Source organism: Meriones unguiculatus, chromosome 11 (genome assembly GCF_030254825.1).
Source record: "Meriones unguiculatus strain TT.TT164.6M chromosome 11, Bangor_MerUng_6.1, whole genome shotgun sequence".
Taxonomy (NCBI): Eukaryota; Metazoa; Chordata; class Mammalia; order Rodentia; family Muridae; genus Meriones; species Meriones unguiculatus.
Genome location: NC_083359.1, coordinates 53,718,137 through 53,736,594, shown reverse-complemented (window position 1 = coordinate 53,736,594; position 18,458 = coordinate 53,718,137). Strand labels below are relative to the sequence as shown.

General features: G+C 44.1%; 1 non-coding gene across 1 annotated transcript; it reads right to left on the bottom strand.

Moving 5' to 3' along the window:
* Positions 1–936: 936 nt before the first annotated feature.
* Positions 937–1,041, bottom strand: LOC132646657 (U6 spliceosomal RNA). The gene has a single exon (XR_009584905.1). It is a non-coding gene; the product is annotated as a U6 spliceosomal RNA (small nuclear RNA).
* Positions 1,042–18,458: the final 17,417 nt, after the last annotated feature.

The following is an 18,458-nucleotide window of genomic DNA, read 5'->3' as shown; positions in this document are numbered from 1 at the left end:
CTGAAACTGGGCCCCAGATGCCTTCAGAATGCCCTCCCTGACATACCAACCTGTCCCTCCCTATACTGGGCAAGAACCCAGGGACTTGCACATACTAGGAACGTGTTCTACCACTGAGCTACACTTTGATGCTTTTAACTTAATTTTTAATTACCATGCAAAGTAACATATTTATTCTTTGCATGTATGTGTGTGGTGGATGTATGCCCACCTGCTTGTTTGTGTATGGTGCATATGTATTTACCAGATGTCAACATTGTCTTTATCTTAATTGCTCTCACCTTATTTTTTGAAGCAGGGTCTCTCACTGATTAGCTACACTGACTGGCCAATAGACTAGAGATTAGACTCTGCCTGTGGTTGTGTCCCTTACCCTACTGCCCACCCCCACCCAGTGCCAAGGGCTGACCCTGGCTTCTTATCTGAGTGCCCGAGATCGCAACTCAGGTCTTCATCCATATGCTGTGTCTCTCCAACCTTGACAGCGTTTTCTTTTTTAAGATTATTTTTGCTTTATGTTGTATGGATGTCTTACCTGCATGTTTGCCTACATACCATGTGTATGCAGTGTCTTCAGAGACCACAAGTGGGCATCAAATTCCCTGGAACTGTAGTTACAAACAGTTCTGGGTTGCCATGTGGGTGCTGAGAATCAAACATGGGAAAAGTAGCCAGTGCTCTTAACTGTTGAGCTGTCTCTCCACCGTCAGCTTTTTGTTTTCATACATACTTGTTTTAGATGCTCTCACTACCTCTCCCCACCTCCCAGTTTATACCAGTCCACTCCCAGAATTTCCCTTTTCCGCTTTTACACTGCATGTCTTCAGTTACTCTCCCCTATTGTAAAGCCTCCCTCCACACTTCGTGGGCTCCTTTTTAGTTTCATGACAGCTGCTTGCACTCCCTTCTACATAAACACAAATACAAAAATGAGAGGAAAATATGGAACACTTCCTGGGTTTGCGTGTCATCCTTGCATAGGGGCCATGCTAATCTTCTCTGTCTCATTCCACGTTCACTACGGTGCTGCCAAAGTGAGCACTTCGGCATTTAATGAGCTGTTTCCCCATCTCCTTCCCTCAAACATGTATTAAACTCCCCTCTGCTAGGAAGCTCTCCTTGGTGTTACATCCTCCAGCAATGCTGGTTGCCACAAAGTCTCCTCAAGTATACACAACTCAAGCATCACAGAACTTAGGAGAGAAATAGCACTTCTAGGGGGCCCTTATATAGATATTCTATGTCTGTTGTGGTCTGCCCCTGGCCCTCAAGGTTTCAGTTCAAGGGTCTCTCTTGGACTAACCTACCTGAGCTGAAGAGGATATGCTCTCTACTTGGCTGTGATCTTCCTCAGGTGAGCCCTTCCCCTAAGGCCTTTGCTAAGATAGCAGTACTACTTGAGGACTAAGTAACTCCTTTGTAAGTACCAAGGTGCTTTAATGCACAGTATTCCAGTCTTGATTCAAAAACTTGCCAAGGGCAGAAAAGGCAGGTATAATGACTCCTTTCAATGAATTTGGAAATAGACCTGGAGCATTAGCTCCCTGTATATGGTGAATAAAGCAAAACCACGAGCTACATCTACCTGCTGAGTCCTGTTTTCCTCAGTCACATACTTGGAACTGTTCTGTCTGCCAGTTTAGGTTTTAATACCGTCCAATGTTGGCTGAGAGCACTGTCCTCAGGGCTGGCAGGGGAACCAGAATAAGCAGATTTGACTTCTAATCTGGCTCACACATCTGTTGAGAACGCTGTCAAACTGGGGAAGCTGAGCGGTGCTTCCAGCCTCTGCCTGCCCTGCTTGCTGTCACTATCACTGAGGTGCACCCCTCCCTCCTCTGGGAGCCCAAAGTTGACCCCAGGGTGAGGGGTATCCCAGGAGAATGGCAGCCTATTGACAGGCGGATGTTTTCTCTCCTCCACCTTGTTCAGACCCCAGTCTATTGTGTGTGCCAAGAGCAGGACGTCACCAAGTCTCCTGGCAAGTTCTCAGCAGAGTTGGGGAACATTTCCGGAGAGGAGTGACCCATTATGAATGCTGAGGTTTTCAAGAGCTCTGCCATTCCTTTGGGTTGGCTGGGCTGCAGGAATCTAGAAGGACAACAATGGAGACTGAAAAACCTTCAAAGTTGAAGGTTCCAAGGATCTTGAGAGACCAAGGATTTACCCAAGAGGTCTCCCAGGCTGGGCCTGAAGCCCATGAGGGGCCTGGGAATAGGAAGTGGAGGGTCTGGCAGGGAGGTGGTAGGCAAATAGTTGCACAGCTGGGGACATCAAGAGAGTCAGAATTGCATTGTGTTTTATTCATAATTCCTGACCCCTCACCTGAGGATGGGAAAGGACCTATCACCTTCAAAAATCCACTGACTCCATCCCAGAGGAAATGGAAATTCAGAATTGTTTTTGGAACAGCTCAGTGTTTGCCGGTGGGTGAGTAATGTACACTGCTGTTAACTGGCTCACAGCTGTTCCTCCCCCTGCCAGAAAAAGTATGCATGCTGGTGCCTCTCTTTGTCATGCTGGGTTGAGGTGTGTGTGTCTGGGTGATTAGTCCCACTGTGAGGATTAGCTCACAGCAAGACAAAAAAATTGGGAAATACCTATTTTATATAGAAAAATAGAGGTTAAGAATGTCCAGATCACACTGAGATTTGAACCCAAGTCTGTGACACTCTAAAGTATACATCCTAAGCAAGTTACTCAAAATTCTAGTACATAAGACATAATTTGATGATGGCATAGCACAAAAGATTTCTGAGCTCCGTTCCCTTGTCCTGGGTGGGGGCAGAGATCTCTGCAATGCACTTAATTCACAGGGATGACTCGGAAGCGATTACATCACAAGTTGTTAAGAAACCTCAGCCATAATGAACAGCCTGCTCAGAGAACACGAGAACCCCTAGATTGCTGCTAGGCCTCAGGACCTTTGCCTAGAGAAGCATTTGGTCCTCTGAGCCAGTTTTTGTTGTTGTTTGTCAATTTGACACAAACCTAGACATATATGGTAACAGAAAATCTCAATTGAAGAAATGTCCCCCCCACATCAGATTGGCCTACTGTTTGGCCTTTTTCTTTTCTTCTCTTTCCTTTTCTTTTCTTTCTTTTTTTTATTTCCTTCCTTCCTTCCTTCCTTCCTTCCTTTCTTTCTTTCTTTCTTTCTTTCTTTCCTTCTTTCGTCTTTTCTTTTTTCTTTCTTTTTTTAAAATTTTTTTTGGTTGATGGCTGATGTAGAAGGGTCCAGCTCACTATGTCCTGGAGTGAATAAAAAAGCAAAATGAGCAAGCCAGTACATTTTCTTGTGGTTTCTGCTTTGGTTCCTGCCCTGACTTCCCTTGGTGGTGGAGTGACCTGAGCTGTAAACTGAAATAAACCCTTTCCTCCCCAAGTTGCTTTTGGCCACAGTGTTTTATCACAGCAGTACAAATCTTAATTAAGGCATTCTCAGTACATAATAGGACTGGTCATTTCACACAGATTCCCTGCCCCCTCCTGCAAAAGAGACACCTACACAAAAAAGTAAAGAGAAGTTCACTCATGTGGAGACTTCTGTTGTGCTGACTGGCTCCCTGCCATGAGGGGAGGCTTGGGGGCAGAGCTACTGCAAGGCCTGGGAGCACACTCGTCAGAACCAAGTATGCAAGACTCTCCTGCTTTCCACTGTCTGAGAATATACTATGAATATACAGCCCTAGGCCCCACCTCCAGCTCCCAGTGACAGAAGGACAGGGAGGTGAGTGTGACTCTCCTTTTAAGATTCCTCCTTTGGCAATTCCAAAATAAATGGAAACATGAGAAGGAGAAGAACCAGGAATGGAATAGCTTTGGGGCGCGGAGGATGAGGCATCTCCATAGACCCCCAAAGCTTCACTTACCCCTATGCAACTATAAAGTTGTAGAAAAGCCAACACATTGCATGAGAGTTCTATGTTTGAGCCCTGCTTGGACACTCTGCAATCTTGGGTGACTGAGCCTCACTGGGCACCAGTCCTTCACAGCCTGATGGGATAAGCTTGCCACCAATCCACACGACTGTGGCATTCTGCAAAGTGGGCATGCAGTAGTCGCCAAATGAACTAGAAGAGCTTTCTTATATGTTTTGGGAAATACCCCCAGAGGGCTTCCAGTATGTTCAATATGGTTCATGCCTACCTTTTCCTGTTGGGGAGTTGAGAGCTGTGACACAGATAGGGTGCCATGGAGCAGAGGGTCAGGTGTTAGGTTGTTTTCAGGGTTCTGAAGTAGACACCATGACGCTGGCAGGACAACTTCATGGATTAAGGGTGTAGGGTTCATACCTTCACTGGACAACTTGCTAACTGAGCCACCCTGGGCTACTTAGTCTGCCTTTCTGTTCTTCAGCATCTTATCTATAAAATATAGTATATGTACCTACCTCCTAACCCTGAAAAAGCTTGCTCACATTGAGGAATCAGTGTTAGTCATGACTGCCTATCAGTGGGAAGATTTTGAGTGTAGGTGGAGTCTTCCATAGTCTTGAGTTTCTGCTTGTGTCCTCAACACATCCAAAATCAGCCCTGGCTCTCCTGCTGACAGCTGATGATGAACAAAGATAGGAACCAGGATTCTCAGGCTGGGCTTCTCCTGATAGATCTCTGTGTGAATAAGGGCCAGAATGACCAGTGTCTCTTAAGCCAGGCTTCTGCTTCCTTAGGCTCAGCTTCTAGTGCATGGGAGGCAATGCATGGGAAGGAGACAGATTGTGAATCCCTGGATCTTTGCATCTGAAGAACTAAAGAAGGAATAGGACTCCCTACCTCTCTCTCCTGTGAATCGAAGAGGCAATAACAGTCACCCTCCTCCTCCACAGAGGGCTCCACTTGGATGGAAATCTACTCAGGCCTCCTCCCTTCTGCTCTGTTTCCCACTGAGTAGAGGCTGGGAAGGTTCCTAGGAAGGCTATGGAAGTCTCTGGGGCAAACATTATGACTTAGTCTTAAGGAACACTACAAAAGGCCATACACCCCTTCTCTCAGGTGCGTCAGCCATTCTTGGAGAGCCTCTCCCCTGAGTATAGGCCATTGGAGAAGAGTGGTACCTATTGTGGATTATGAAAGGATCTGATATGCATCCCTGGAAGAAAGGGGGTGGAGAAAAGAGGATAGGTGGAAGAAGGAGAGAAGGCAAGAAAGGGGAAGGAAGGAGAAAGTAAGAAGGGAGAGGGAAGAAGACAGGCAGCTAATGAGTGTCTGTGATCCTAGCACTTGGAAAGTGGAAGTATGAGGGTCAAGGCCAGCCTGGGCTACTAGAAACCCTGGAGAGGAGGAGGAGGGGAAGGGAAGAGAAAAAGCCTATCTTTGTTAAGTCAATATTTATAAGAAGGATTGGGCTAACTCGGTGGTAGAGGACATGTTTCCCTACAAAAGGTCTTAGATTCCATTCTCCTCTACCACCAAAAAGAAAGGGTCATCAGGCAGAGAGCCCCAGCAACTGGTGACTACAGATTGCAAGCACATCAGGCAGAACACCAAGATTACACCCTAGATACTAATACAAAGAAGACACGGAAATGAGGATTTCCGGCTGGCTCCAACACTCTTAAGCCTCTTAATTCTTCCTCTGTCTGCCAGCAGGTTAGAGGAAGCAGTAGGGTCTGGAGCCACACCCATTGCGGGAACTCTTATCTTCATTCTGAGCCATGGCCTGGCCCGCACCTGGCAGCACAGTGACTCACACTGCCAGGCCCACACAGTAGAGGAATCCAGGCCAGCAGGAAACAGGTGGCTACCCTGACACAAAGGAGACAGACACTGACTTTGTTGGAAGGTGGTAACATTTGAGCCAGCGAGACCCACCAAGGTCTCTGCCCAGAAATTGTAAGACCTCCCTTGTGGGGAGACTAGGAGATGAAAGGGAAGGCAGGGAGGCAAGCAAGAGTATCCACTGCACACGGTAGAGGCCCTGTGTAGCAGTGCAGGCCAAGGAAGCATTACCATTACCTACTGACTGCTAGAAGCAATACATGTACATCATAAAAATAAATAAATAAATAAATAAATAAATAAATAAATAAATAAATAAAGGAGCAAAACGCAAGGTTGGGTTGCAGCTCAGTTGGTAGAGTAACTGGATATGAGTGTGAAGATCTGGATTTGACCCTCAGTATCACACAAGCTGGCATGGTGGCACAGCCTGTGGTTACAGCACTTAAGAGGTAGAGGGAAGATCAGGAGTTCAAGGTTATCTTTCACATAGGAAATTCAAGAAAAACCTAGGATGCATGAGCCCTTGTCTAAAAAAGGGGCTGGGAGAGGAATAAAAAGAAATGAAAATCACTATTACTCATATGCCAAATCCCCATATTTAATCATTGTAAATAAACACTTTGATACTTTGGTTTCAAATTTTATAGGCATATAAAAAAGCTTAATCCCAGCACTCAGGAGGCAGAGGAAGGTGGACCTCTATGAATTCCAGGCCAGCCAGGACTACATAGTTAGATCCTGTCTCAGCACACACACACACACACACACACACACACTCACACACACCTTTCCCTCTCCAAGGCAGGCTCAGGGATCATTTTTGAAGATGAAGTGAGAAGATTGTCAAAGCTACAAGTTGCAGGTAAAACATTCAACAAGGCCATTGTATAAGATCAAACCAGCCAAAACCTCAACATGAATTGAGAAGAGATTTATAACATCCCACCCCTAGCTGAGAAGATATTGGCACCTGGAGGGAAATGGTTTCTGGGGGAGAGAGAGTTAAGTTTCCTTCAGGGGTGTGGCCCTCAAAGGCTATTCATTCTTTTGTAGATGGTCCTGCATCTGTGTACATAAGAAAACCATATAACTCTATGTGTTAAAAAAAAAAATAGAGCGCACATGAACTTGGCAGGAAAAAATGGTGAGGGAGTAGGGAAAGAATAGGAGAGGGGCTAACACAGGTAGATTTGATCAAATAACATCTATGTGTATGAAATTTTCAGTTAGAAAATGTATAAAGGGGCTGGAGAGACAGCTCAGTTGTTAAGAGCAGTTGCTGCTCTTCCCAAAGAGAACAAATTGATGTGAGCACTCACATCAGATGTCTCACAGCCACCTGTAATTCCAGGTCCAGGGGATCTGACACTATTTACACACATGGTACACATACATATACTAAAACACAAATAAAATAATAAAATAAAAATTTTAAATATACAAAGCAGTCTAGAGAGATTGGTTGGTCTATAAACCTTGAGGACCTGAGTTCGGGTTCCTAGCACCTATGTTAAAAGGCAGCATAGTGATACACACCTGGAAAGCTAGCCTTGTTGAATCAGTGAGCTCTAGGTTCAATGTGAGACCCTGCCTCAAAAAAATAAGATAAATAACAATATAGGAAAATACCCATTGTTGACTTCTGACCTCCATATGCATGCTTACCCAGTGTATCCAAATGTAGGTACACATACATGAACATTAAGACACATATCACACATATACGCACAATACATACTGATAGGTGTATTCATACCAGCCTGGAGTTCCAGTGACTCCAGAGGCTGAAAAGACTGAAATAGGGTTTCTCAAGTTTCATGCCACCCTATAACTCAGTGATTTATGTCTTAGCATGTAACAGGCCCTGGGCTTATCACTAATACAACATGCAAAATTATAGCTACAGTATGTAGTATAAGGGGTAGGGAGATGGCCTGGTGGGTAGCAACACTTGCTGTGCAAGCATGCAGGCTTGAGTTCAAATACCCAGGAGCCAGGTAAGAAGGCAGGCATGGCTGTGTGAGTCTATAATCCCAGCACTGGCAGCTAGGGGACAAAGCCAGGTGGATCCTGGGAGCTCTCTGGTACCAGCCTACTTAAAAAGGCAAGCCTCCAGCTCAGTAAGAGACCCTGTCTCAAGGCAATGAGGTAGGGAGCAAGAGACGAAGACATTGGACATCCTGTTGTCGCCTCTTCAGGCATATGCACAGATCGTACAGGTATGTATATCCACAGATAACACACACATTTATCACACATGCACAGAACTAGGACAATATGTACTGTAAAAGCAGTATGTATTTTTATTTGTTTTGTTCTGCAGTGCTGGTGATGCACCCAGGACCAGTGTTCTGTCACTGAGCTGCAACCCCTGATCTTATGGACATATTTGTGTAGCAAAATTCATATTTCATATTCATATTCAATATTATGATATACCAGTTGAGCATCCCTAAACTGAAGATCCAAAATACTCCACAATCTGGAACTTTGGGAGGGAGCACTGATATGACTTTATAAGTGGAAAAGTCCACACCTGCCCTCACGTGCCAGGTTGCAATTAAAACGCAAGTGCAATAAAATTCTGTATAAAATTATCTTCAGGCTAGGAATATAGGTCAGTGGTGGAATGTGTGATCAGTCTGTGCAATACTTTGGGTTCATTTTCCATCATCAGCAATAATAATAATAAGTAGGAGGAGAAATAGCAGCAGCAGCCACCACTGCTTTCAGGCAATGTGTGTAAAGTGTACATTAAACATAAATAAAGCAGAGATCCACCTGCTGCCACATGACACAAACATGGACACACAGGCACACAGAGGCCCACCTGCTGCCATGCAACACAGTATAGGAGGAGGAAGACATCCAGAAACCCACCCACTGTCATGCCATGCTGCCTGGGCAGGGAAAGAAGCACAGCCTGCAGCCGTGCCGCATGGTCAGAGGAGGTCACCCAGAGGCCTGCTAGCCACATGGCCTGCCTGCAGCAGGAGCTACTACAACATGCAAGTATGTGATGGACAGATGGGAGAGAAAGAGAAGCAGAACAGTTTGAGCATTATGAAGAGAGGTGGAATTAGAGACACAAGGATGTTGAGGAATAGCCTGTTGTGGGTGGTCAGTCCTGCCCTGAGGCCAAGGTGAAGTCCCAGCTTGTACTGTGGCTAACAGTCATGTCTGGGTCCTTGGCCGTGCAGGGGTCCGTGTTGATGTCTGTGGCTTATATTATCACTAGAAACCACGGGTATGTCTCTGTTCTGGGCAGCTGCCCAGCACCACGTAGATGTCCAAGGGCTGTGCAGAACTGGCCCCATTTCTCACTGGCTGCAGCGGGCCCTGCACATCACCTATGCAGCATAGTGGAGCTAGCCCTGATGTCGCAGGCAGAGGTAAGTAAGCCAGCCTGGAGGGTATGAGAGTGAGAAAGCTGGCCCAGCTCCTTGCCAGATGGAGCACTTGGGAAAGTGGGCCCTGTGCCTTAACTGGGCAGCACAATGGAGCTGCCTCTGGTGGTGTGGGTGCAGGTGAGCTGACTGAGGGCATGAGGGTGGGAGAACCGACCCTACCCCTGGCCAGAGGCAGCATTGAGTGGGCTAGCCAAGGCAGTGCTGGAGAGCTTGCTCTGGTGGTGAGAATAAGGAAGAGCTAGCAGGCTGACCAGCTCAGCTGCCACCCAGTCCCAGATCCAGGGCTTTGACTTGGCTCACCCTAAAATCTACATCATATGAACTGTTAGAATGTGTGAAAGGGCTGGTCCTGCAGATCTAAAGCTTCAGTATCTCCATGACACAGGGCAAAAACAGGATAACTGGGAGGAGTTCTGGTGAGGATCCAGTACTGATGGTGTGGCAGAAGCCAGATGCCTTGAACCAGACCAATAACACATTGTAATGAACATTTGCAAGTGAAGGTGTGTAGACAGAGAGCCAAACTGTGGGATACACTGCAGTTTCCATGATGATATGTTTTCTATGTTTTGTTTTCTGTTTGTTTGTTTTTTATTTTCTTTTCAGGGGGAGGTTGTAAGGGCAGAAGGCAGATGTGAAGGGATAGGGAAATGTGTGGGACTGGGGTTCATAATGTGAAACTTTATACAGAGAATTGATAAAAACTTGAAAGAAAAATATAAGTAAGCTGAGATCTCACCCACAAGGCATCTTCTTGGATATGTTTGTTGATATTCTAAAATACATATAAAAAAGTTTAAATTTGAAACCCTTCTGGTTCTAAACATTACTTTAAGGCATATTCAACCTATATATATTAAAATAGTTTCTGAATTTAGAGTGTATTTAGATTAATATATAAATTATTTAAAAATAATATACTTAGCAGAATATTTGTGCTTTTAAATAGTGACTTAGGAGGGACAGAGGAGATGGCTCATCACTAACCCAGAGAAACTGTGTTCAGTTCTCGGCACCACATGGTGGCTCACAACTACCTGTAACTCCAGTTCCAGGGGATCTGATGTTCTCTTCTGACCTCCTCAAGCATGCATGCATACGCTGCACAGACATGCATGCAGGCAAAACATTCATAGACACATTAAAAACCAAAACAAAAAACAAAAACGTGCTGGAGAGATGGCTCAGTGGTTAAGGGCTCTGTCTGCCATTCCAGACACCCTAAGTTCAATTCCCAGCAACCAAATGGTGGCTCACAACCGTCTATACACTCCACTGCCGTCTTCTGGCGTGCAGGTGTGTACGTGCACATGGAGCATTCAAAACTAAATAAATAACATTTTAAAACAAACAAACAAATGAACAAAAAAGCCCAGCAACTTGATCTCAGGATTCTCATTTTTAAAAGTCTAGAACAGTGTCTTCAGCAGATGTTTTAAACCAAAAGTATTCAGCTATCCAAATTACCATTCAGGTTGGGTGTAGTGACACACACATATAACCAGCACTCTGGAGGCTGAGCCAGGAAGATGGAGACTTTGAGGCCAGCCAGGCAGCAGCATTGTTTTTCAGCCTGTGGGCTTCAGCCCCTTTGGGAGTTGAATGACCATTTCACAGAGGTTGCTTATACTGCATACCAGATATTCACATTACAATTTACGACAGTAGCAAAATTACAGTTATGCAGTAGCAACAAAAATAATGTTACGGCTGGGGATCACCACAAAATGAGGATTAGAGGGTCACAGCATTAGGAAGCGTGAGAACCACTGAGCCAGTGCCATGTGGTGTGACTGTTAAAAATAAAAATCAAATTTAAAAATTGCTATTTAAGTATAAGGGTAGAGAAACACCACTTTGAGGCCTGCAGGCTGATTGGCCTAAAGATAGTATGGCAAAAATGAGATCTCTAATAAGATGAACAGACAAAGAAGACAAGAAAAAGGGGAAAGACAAGCTAGGCCTGAGCATCAGAGAGTGGGTGATGGCCCAGCCAAAGCACAGAGCAGGAAAACACTAAGCGTAAAGGAAAGCAGAGGGTGGGGCTCTGTGCGATGGGTCAGGAGAGAGGGGCCCACCTCAGAGTTCAGGCTTGAGTAGTTTCTCTCTGTGGGTGGGATGTCTCAGAAGCAGTTAGGGCTTAGTTCTTGAGGGGCTTAATCCAATCATTGAATTAATAGATTAAGGGACTGTCTTAGCCACTGTTCTATTGCTATGAAGAGACAACATGACCAAGGAAAGTCTTGTGAAAGCATTTAATTGGAGGCTTGTTCACAGTTTCAGAGGTTTAGACCATCATCATCATGGTAGGGAGCACAGCAGCATGCAGGCAGGTGCTAGAGCAGTAGCTAATGGCTACATCCTGATCCACAGGCAGGGAGCAAGACTGGATCTGGTGTGGGCTTTTGAAACCTCAAAGCCCACCGCCCAGTGACCTTCTTTCTCCAACAAGGCCACACCTCCTTATCCTTCTAATCCTATCAAACAGTTTCACTCCCTGGTGACTAAACATTCAAGTATATGAGCCTATGGGAGCCATTCTCATTCAAAGCTCCACAGGGATCAATGGGTTAATAGGGAGGGCATCTGACAATGAAGTCTCCTATAAAAGCTTGGCCAAATGTGTCATGTTCTCGTCTTACCACATTCTGCACTGTGCTACCTGAGAACTCTGCCAGTAGACCACAACAGGTACAGCCCTGACCATGGGCCAGAACTGTGAGCCAAAGCAACCTCCTCTATTTTATAGCCTACCCGCCTGGTAGCCTGTTATTAGCAATAAAAATTATTCTAAGAAACTGAGGAAATAGCTGAGGTACGTAATAAAAAAGAATAGAAAAGAAAGGCATCTCACCTACCCTGTATTTTTTTTTAAGTAACATTTATATTTAATCTTCTAACCATAATCAGGTCTTTCATGCTTTGCTAATGGGTTGGTTCTAGAAGTTTAAATCCATCTCATCATTTACATTTTTGTGAATGTTAATGTAAATATTGATTATTGTAAAGCCATCTATAGTCTATCACCCATTTCCTTTTTTCTGTTTCCTTGGTGTTTCATAGCTTCAAATTGTCATGGTATAGAATTGGCTCCCAAAATCTCTCTCTCTCTCTCTCTCACTCACACACAAATACATCATATCCATAAAATAAAAAAGTAAAGTGTAAAACCTTTAGGAGTAGTGGTGCATGTCTATAATCCTAAAACGTAAATGATGGAGGCAGGAAAATGGCAAGTTTTAAGGTCATCCTCAACTACATGGTGAATATAAGGCCAGCCTGGGTTGTGAGACCCTGTCTCAAACAAACAAATAAATGAGATTCAAGTGTGCTGCTTGAATCAACAAAGACAATTAACATTTATTTTAATTTTATTTGGAGTAACTAAATAAAGACAGCTATCTAGTCACAGTGGCAGTGGGGGCTGCTGTTTGGCTGATGCATGTGAGCTCAACTTTAATTCTTACTCACGAATCAATGCAGAATGCTTAAATGTGAGAAGCCAGGGCACAGCAGCCTGGGCATGTTTTGGAGACCTGTAAGTTGCCCCTAGAGTACTGGTTCTCAATCTTCCTAACATTGCGACCCGTTAATACAGTTCTTCATGTTATGATGATCCCCAACCACAAAATTATTTTTGTTGCTACTCCATATCTGTAATTTTGATACTGTTTAAGTTACTGTGTTTTCTGATGGTCTTAGGGGACCCCCATGGAAGGAGTGTTCAACACAGCCCCCCCACCCCCTCCATCTCCCCACAAAGGGGCCTCAAGAACCGCTGCCCTGGAGTAAGCAGCAAGAGTTGAGAGCAGTTGGGAAACAGGGTGGGTGGGATGGGCAGGACTTGCTTTGGAAGCTCTTCTGTTCTGATATATTTTTAACCATGTGCATACATGATGTCGATATTAAAATGAAGGAACACTATGAGACAGAGGTGAAGGCGGAGGTGAGAGCTTGGGGCTGTAGCTGAGCCTGGAGGCCAGATTCAGATGAATCACACACCAGACTCAGGAAAGGCCAGGTCAGGCAGAAAAGTAGCTCTGGAAGACACTAGCCAAGCAAATGCTCCGATGAGGACACTGACTGAGCAAATGCTCTGATTTTCACAAGGAGACAGAAGATATTTCTGGAAACTATAGACCAAGTGGCTCAATATAGAATCCTGGCAAAATTCTTGCACAGATTATTAAACAGATGGTTTGGGAGTGTTTGGAGTTTATTTTTATTTATACTCTGCCTCACTCCAAAAAGAGGATTTTGCAGTAGTTTATAGTGATATACACAGTACAACAAGTCAGAAAAATTAGTGAGAACAGGGTCTAAAAAAAGCTACATATGCACTTTGATGGGGGGGTGAAGCAGGAGAATAGCCATGTGTTCAAATGTGGCCTAGGCTACATAAGGAGATGGAAGGACAGAAGAAAGGAAGGAAGGAAGGAAGGAAGGAAGGAAGGAAGGAAGGAAGGAAGGAAGGAAGGAAGGAAGGAAGGCAAGAAAGAAGGACCAAGTGTGGTGCTTTATGCCTACAACCTCAACAGATCACAAGTTCAAAATCATTTTTGGCTACATAGAGAGTTTGAGGCCAACCTGGGCTACATGAGGTCCTATTTAAAAAAAAAAAATGAAGGGTGTGTAGTCATGCTATGACATGGAGAACCCTTCAAAACATGCTGAGCAAGATAAACTAGGCATTAAAAGCTGCATATTATTTGATTCCATTTATATGAAATTCTCAGAACAGGATGTGAGAAATAGTTAAGTCAACAAAATGATTGCAACTCAAACAGGAGGCTTGGAGTCTGAATCACTGGTACCTATGTAAAAAGCCAGGTACTGTAATGCATACCTGTAATGTCACACAGAGGCAGAGGCAAGAGGATCCTGGGACTTATTTGTCAGTCAGCCCAGCTGAATCAGGAAGCTCTAGGTATAGTGAGAGGCTGTGTCTCAAAAAGGAAGAGTTACTGAAATGAAGAAAATACCACACATCAATGTCTGTCCTACACACACACACACACACACACACACACACACACACACACACACACACAGATACTCCAAAACCATGCAAATCCACAGAGACAGAAAGTATGGCTAGGCAGTGGTAATGAATCACACAATCTTGCAAATATAACAAAATTTATTGGACTAGACACTTTAAAATTTTGTGGTATGTGAATTACCTGAAGCCAAAACAGTCAATCAGTCAATCAATCAATCAATCAAACAAACAAAAACAAACAAGCCTACCACTGGAGTGGGGGAGGAGAAAGACAGAAAATAAAGACAATTAAATTGATATACAGCATATAGATCATAAAATTCTATGCAAGTAATGAATATGGTCCATAACTTTGACTATCTGAAGTTTGACTATCTACAAGCTTGGAAAATAGCATAAGTTAAATGATTCCCAGAATCCTTTAGTTAAACACTGACTGGTTGCTCAAGGGATCACAGCTTTCTCTGCTCCTAATGCCCAATAGAAATCTTTCTGTGTGCTTTTATAAAGAGGACCCATTACAGTGACATCCCTAAAACTCCAGGGTTCACACAGCTCTGTCCTGGGGTCACTCAAATGAGACATAAATCCCAGGCATAGTTCACTGAAGACATTTACTAAGGAACTTCAATGGTGTGAGATCCACACCAGACCTCCTACAGCTTAGGTCTATAACCTTAGCAGCAGCTACTACTAGTGGTTCTCAACATTATGATTCATAACAAAAGCAAAATTACAGTTATGAAGTAGCAATGAGATAATTTTATGATTGAGGGTCACCACAACACGAGGAGCTATATTAAAGGGTCACAGGGTTAGGAAGGTTGAAAAAACGCTGGCCCTAGACCCTTGCATAGGAGCCTCACAAAGCCCCAAAAGTAAGACCCATGGAGCATCCCCTGACCATCACAGTAAAAAGGAAAAGGGTGACTTAGGGCCACTTACTCAGTCTTGAACACTCTCGGGGACCTCACTGGTGTCATACACAGCATAGAAACCATACTGGGATTTGAGACACAGGTTTGAAGGCCAGCTGTCAAAGGATCTATTCAGAAAGAAGAGAACTGCTGACAAATTCTTGCAGCTTTTTGCCACACCTGTGGCTTGTTAACTTGCAGCTGGGAGAAGCTGACTCCTAACATTCCCAGCTCCTCTAGAATGGCCCCCAACAGGCAGTCTTAGGGTATTGCCATGATGCCATTTTGTTGTACATTCAAGGACACAGATCTCTGAGCAAAGATCTGGCTTCTTCAGGAGGCCTGCCTATGGGATAAAAATGTCAATGTAAGTGTTCTAGTCCCCAAATATTGAATATATGTGTGTGTGTGTGTGTGTGTGTGTGTGTGTGTGTGTGTATGTGTGTATTTCATTATAGACTATCTAGTGTCTTCTCAAACCTTCTACATTGGAGTTCCTTAAAGCCAGTCACCGTTGTGAAGATCTCTAGGTGTATCAAATCAAGGGCTGGGCTCCATTATAAAGGCTCTAGCACAAAGCCTATACAGTTCAATAGCAGGATGGTTACACAAAGAAAGTCAGCTTCATCCAGTTTCCAGCGTAGACAGGATACTTGTCTATGTTCTGCTCTATAGTTTATAATTCTAGGATTAAATGAATGGCCTCTTTTAAAATTGCCGTTTTTATATAAACAGCAGTGAAGCAATAAAGCAAGACGCCCACAGGCTCTTCAAAATACAACCTAACTCTAAGACAAGAGCAAGCTGCCCTACCCAAGTGCATGGGAGCCAGAGAGACAACTAGCTTCCTCTATCCCTGGGCCGTAGCTAAGATCCGTGAAATGCAGTGAGTCACCAGCTGGCCTAAGGCTTACTAAATCCATTGGTCCATGTCTAATTTCATTAACGAAACAGAGAAAGTCTGTCTGCTCCTTTTAACTTCCACCTGTTATGACTGGCTGAACACCTTAGGCAGAACAAAGGTTAATACTAAGGAGAAGAGATACAGAAGCCAAAAGCCAATGGACATATAGCCAAATAGATACACAGAAGATTTGTGCCAAACATTGCTCAATATCTCCTTGCTTCTGCCACTTTGGGGGCCATTAGTCACCACTCTCTAACTTTTGTTTTATGTCTCTTGTTAGATTGGTTGGTTTGTGTGTTCGTGGTATATGCATTTGCATGTGTTAGGGTGAACACGTGAGTGGGTGGGTCCATGTATGTGTATGGAGGCCAGAGGTGTTTTCTTTTTGCTCTAAGACAAGGCCTCACACTATAGGTCAGGTTGGCCTAGAATTCATTGTGAAGCTTCAAACTTACAATAATCCCACTGCCTCAGCCTCCTGAGTTGCTGGGATTACAGCTGTAGGCATGACGCTCATCCTCTCTGAGGGTTTGATATTCTTAGAAGTTCTGTGTCTTCCTGACTCCTCAGTTCCAAGTCAAACTAATGTTCACTGGAGGGTTTTCAACGTACTTTAGATGGAGACCAGATGCCACCAATCATGTCCCCAATACATCAGGCAAAAGGAAATTAATACCTACAAGGATATATGTGGGAAATAGCCATAAAAAGTAACCTTTGTACCCTTTAAGATTAAGGAGGAAGAACTCTCTGAGGTATGAAGTGACAAGGGTTCTCATGGGGACTATTCTAGTTTGTTTCTGTTTCTGTGATAGGCACCATGACCAAAACCAGTTTGAGAAGGGAAGGGTTCATTTTACCTTCCAGTTTATTGTCCATCACTGAGGGAAGCTGAGGCAAGAACTGAAAGTACAGCCCCTGAAGGAATGAATGCTGCTTCCTGGCTTGCTTCCGCTGGCTTACTCAGCCTGCCTAGACAGCCCAGCTCCACCTGCCTAGGTATGAGACACAGCGTGCTGGGTCTCATACATCCATTAGCAATGAAAAACTGAAATAAGTTTTAAAAAGACTATGCACAGAAAAACAGACACTCCATGTTTTCACATGTAAGTAAAAAGCAAAACTGTGGCCTGGGGCTAGAGGGGAGATTCAGTGGTGTCCTGAGCCTCCAGGGAGGGATGCCTATCAATGCAAAAGCAAAATTAATGTCGTAGGAATACAAAGTGGGCCAGGAAGGTGGCTCATGTGGTAAGGATGCTGATGCCCTGAGTTCAATTCCTAGACTTACGTGTTGGAGGGAGAGAATGGACTCTGGAAATCTGTCCTCTGATTTCCACACATGTGCCACAGCACAGGCATACCAGCATCCTCCCCAACATAAATGTAATATAACTAAAAAGAAAAAAAAAAGAACAAAACAGAGAGCTTATTGTCCCTTGTGAAGGAAAGACAAGTCAGGAACTCAACACAGAAGCCTGCAACTGAGGCAGAACTGTATAGAACATTGCTTACTGGCTTGCTCAGCTAGCTTGCTTGGTTGGCCTGGACCAGGCTGGCCTCAAACTTCCCTCTAAAATGCCTGCTGCTAGCCTCCTAAATGCTAGGATTAAAGACATGCATCCCTATGCATAGCCTTCAGCTTGCTTTTTCTTTCAACCAGGACTACCTGCCCAGGTACCCTCTCACATCAATCATCAGCCAAGAAAATATCCCACATTCTTGCCTATAGGTCAATCTCACCTGAGGTTTCTTCTTCCCAGATGACCCTAGCTAGTGTCAAGTAGACAAAAAAAAAAAAAAATCAGCACAGTATGTGTGTATTGAAATATCACAGCATACTGCATAGCCATGATAATTATACAGAAATTGAAATTTTTTGATTTTTTGCATGCAAAGAAAAATCTTTAAGGAGCATTCCATAACAGGTGTGCAAATAGCTAATAAGCATAGAAGGTACTGAGCCTTCTTGAACCCAAGGGAAATGAACATTAAAAGCCTTGAGATACCAGTGCTCCTCAACAGGATAGTTAATATTAATGTGACCCTAAGTGTCAAATGTTGAGAAGGTTATGGGAACATTAGTAAGCCATGACAATCTTCACACTCACACAGCCACTTTGGTGGCAGCTGAATAGGTCTAATATTCTGACCTGGCAACTCCATCTCTGGTCAGATACTCAAAAGAATGAGAGCTGCCATCCACCAAAAGATAGGGTGTGAGTATTCAGAAGAACCTCATTTGTTGTTGAATCTACTTAGAAACAATATGAACGTCCATCAAAAGCAGAGAATGTGAGGGAATATGGTGGGTCCACAGAACAGGCTATCGCCTGGCAATGAAAAGCAACCAGATACTCTCTCCCAGACATCATTGAACACCCATTCTGGCACTTCTTGGGTGCCAGAAATGTCCTAGACTTCAGTCTGACCAGAGGTCACAGGGATGTGTATGCCTGTCAAAATTCACCCTGTGGTTTCTTTTCATACTTTGCACATTTA